At 49.5% G+C, this 2,929-nt stretch overlaps 1 protein-coding gene and 1 pseudogene across 1 annotated transcript in view; both read left to right on the top strand.

The window, feature by feature from the left end:
* The window catches only part of TBCE (tubulin folding cofactor E), a 47,618-nt gene that overhangs the window by 43,060 nt on the left and 1,629 nt on the right, over nucleotides 1-2,929 (top strand). The gene's annotated exons all lie outside the window — the stretch shown is intronic.
* On the top strand, nucleotides 1,047-2,176 carry LOC102847251 (annotated as a pseudogene).

The following is a 2,929-nucleotide window of genomic DNA, read 5'->3' as shown; positions in this document are numbered from 1 at the left end:
CAGTGGTTTTTAAATTAGTTTCTATCAGGTTAAACACGCTATCAGGTTAAACACGCTTCTCATGGCACTGCAGCGGGCTGTGTTCACAGAAGTACTTTTTCGATTGCTAACATTATCTGGTATTGATTTCCCAGCATCTGTCCATTTATTAGCAGACAAAATTCTACTCCTAGTCATCTGTCATTTTACTTATTTTTATTTAATTTGGCACTAAAATTAGTAGTTCTTGTTTCATTCTTTAATTACTGTCTGAAAAGGTGTCCAAGACTGGTAAGTGTGAGAGCCAGAATTTCCCGCTCATGTGATCATTAGAAACGCCTGCCATTGTAGACAGATTTGGTCAGCTCATGGGCTTATCACCCCTCAGGAAACGGTCTGTGCACTTTGGTGTTTGGAGCCTGCTCTGCAATCTCATCAGCCAAGGACTGGGGTCCCTGAATGGCTCAGGCCCAGTGCAGGCATGGCACGGTGGTCGTAGTGTGTCTGCTGCCTGTTCTAACACCTGGTCTACTGACTGATGGCCCAGATCTTCTGAGACCCACTTTTCCCTTTTGTGAACACCCAGAATGTACTTAATTGCCTCATGCTGATTTTTAATCATCTTCAGGCATATAAGCAGAGATTAGTTATCCATGGAAACTATGTAATAATTACTGCTTAAACAGTTTAGACTCTGAGTCCTGTGTTCTGTAGTCAGCAGTTAGCAAGAGACTCCAGAGGTTCTTATTATTAATTTGTATGCTGCAAACTGTTAGCATCTAACCACTTACAAAGATAATGTCCTTAAAAAGGAAAGTGGTAGGAGGCTCTGGTGGCCTAGTGGCAAGATGCTGCACTGCAATCCCAGAGTTATGTGGTTCAAATCCACCAGATGCTCTGCTGGAGAGGGAGGGGGCAACCTCCTCCTGTACCAGTCAGATCTGAATCTGATTTGACGGCACACGTGAAAAATAATACAATAACAGCCGACACCTCGTCCGCCCCGGAGCACAGGTCCCTTCGCATAGTCACCACCGCCGGTTCACACCCGCCACCCCCAGCTCACCATGGATGATGACATCACTGCTCTCATGGTCGACAATGGCTCCGGCATGTGCAAGGCCGGCTTTGCGGGTGACGACGCCCCCCGGGCTGTCTTCCCCTCCATCGTGGGGCGCCCTCGGCACCAGGGAGTGATGGTGGGCATGGGCCAGAAGGACTCCTACGTGGGAGATGAAGCCCAGAGCAAGAGAGGCATCCTGACCCTCAAGTACCCCATCGAGCACGGCATTGTCACCAACTGGGACGACATGGAGAAGATCTGGCACCACACCTTCTACAACGAGCTGCGTGTGGCCCCTGAAGAGCACCCTGTGCTGCTGACGGAGGCCCCCCTGAACCCCAAGGCTAACCGGGAGAAGATGACCCAGATCATGTTCGAGACCTTCAACACCCCTGCCATGTACGTCGCCATCCAGGCTGTGCTGTCCCCGTATGCCTCTGGCCGAACCACTGGCATTGTGATGGATTCCGGCGATGGGGTCACCCACTGTGCCCATCTATAAGGGGTACGCCCTCCCCCATGCCATCCTGCGTCTGGACCTGGCTGGCCGGGACCTGACGGACTACCTACCTCATCAAAATCCTCACCGAGAGAGGCTACAGCTTCACCACCATGGCTGAGCGGGAAATTGTGCGTGACATCAAGGAGAAACTCTGTTACGTTGCCCTGGACTTCGAGCAGGAGATGGCCACAGCGGCTTCCTCTTCTTCCTTGGAGAAGAGCTACAAGCTTTCCGATGGGCAGGTCATCACCATCGGCAATGAGCGTTTCTGCTGCCTTGAGGCACTCTTCCAGCCCTCCTTCCTCGGCATGGAGTCTTGTGGCATCCATGAAACTACCTTCAACTCCATCATGAAGTGTGATGTTGACATCCCCAAGGACCTCTACGCCAACACAGTGCTATCTGGCGGTACCACCATGTACCCAGGCATCGCCGACAGGATGCAGAAGGAGATCACAACGCTGGCCCCCAGCACGATGAAGATCAAGATCATCGCTCCCCCTGAGCGCAAATACTCCGTGTGGATCGGTGGCTCCATCCTGGCCTCCCTGTCCACCTTCCAGCAGATGTGGATCAGCAAGCAGGAGTACGAGGAGTCTGGCCCCTCCATCGTCCACCGCAAATGCTTCTAGGTGGACTGTTTAGTTGCGTTACACCCTTTCTTGATAAAAACCCTAACTTGCGCAGAAAAAAAAAACAAAGGATGAGAATTGGCATGGCTTTATTTGTTACTTTTTTGTTTCTTTTTTAAATTTTTTAATTTTTTTTTTTTTTTGGCGCTTGACTCAGGATTTAAAAACTGGAATGGTGAGGGTAACAGCAGTTGGTGTGGAGCAAGAATCCCCCCAGTTCTCCAATGTGGCCCAGGACTTTGTACATTGTTCCTTTTTTTTTTTTTTAAATAGTCATTCCAAATAATCAACATGGCATGTGACAGGAAGCTCCTGCCTTTCCAGAAGCCTCTCCCTTCCCCTAAGCAGAAAAGCCCCATCCCTCACCTGGGTCCACGCATGGACAGGGGTGGCAGGGAGCATTGCTTTTATGTAAATTATACCTTAACCAGGTTTTTGTTAAGAAATCTTCCACCTTAATACTTGTTCTTTAGTGTTTTTTTTTCAATAGCCATTAGTGGCCCTACTTTTTTGGGGTCCTTGCCCTTTCCCTCAACTCTAGAAATATGAAGGCTTTTGGTCTCCCTGGGGTGGCTGAGATGTGGAGGCAGCCAGGGCCTTACCTGTACACTAACTTGAGACCAGTTGAATAAAAGTGCACACCTTAAAAAGTGGAAAAAATTTGCTTTTCAAGGAGAGGAGCAAATAGGGGGGGAGGGGGGAGGGGTTTGTGCGGGGAGAAGGGTGCAACAATGAATGAATGGAATCCCAAAA

The sequence above is a fragment of the Elephantulus edwardii genome, unplaced genomic scaffold, assembly GCF_000299155.1.
Source record: "Elephantulus edwardii isolate Elephantulus edwardi_28Jun2011 unplaced genomic scaffold, EleEdw1.0 scaffold00166, whole genome shotgun sequence".
NCBI classification, from domain to species: domain Eukaryota; kingdom Metazoa; phylum Chordata; class Mammalia; order Macroscelidea; family Macroscelididae; genus Elephantulus; species Elephantulus edwardii.
This window is presented reverse-complemented; position numbering and strand designations above follow the sequence as displayed.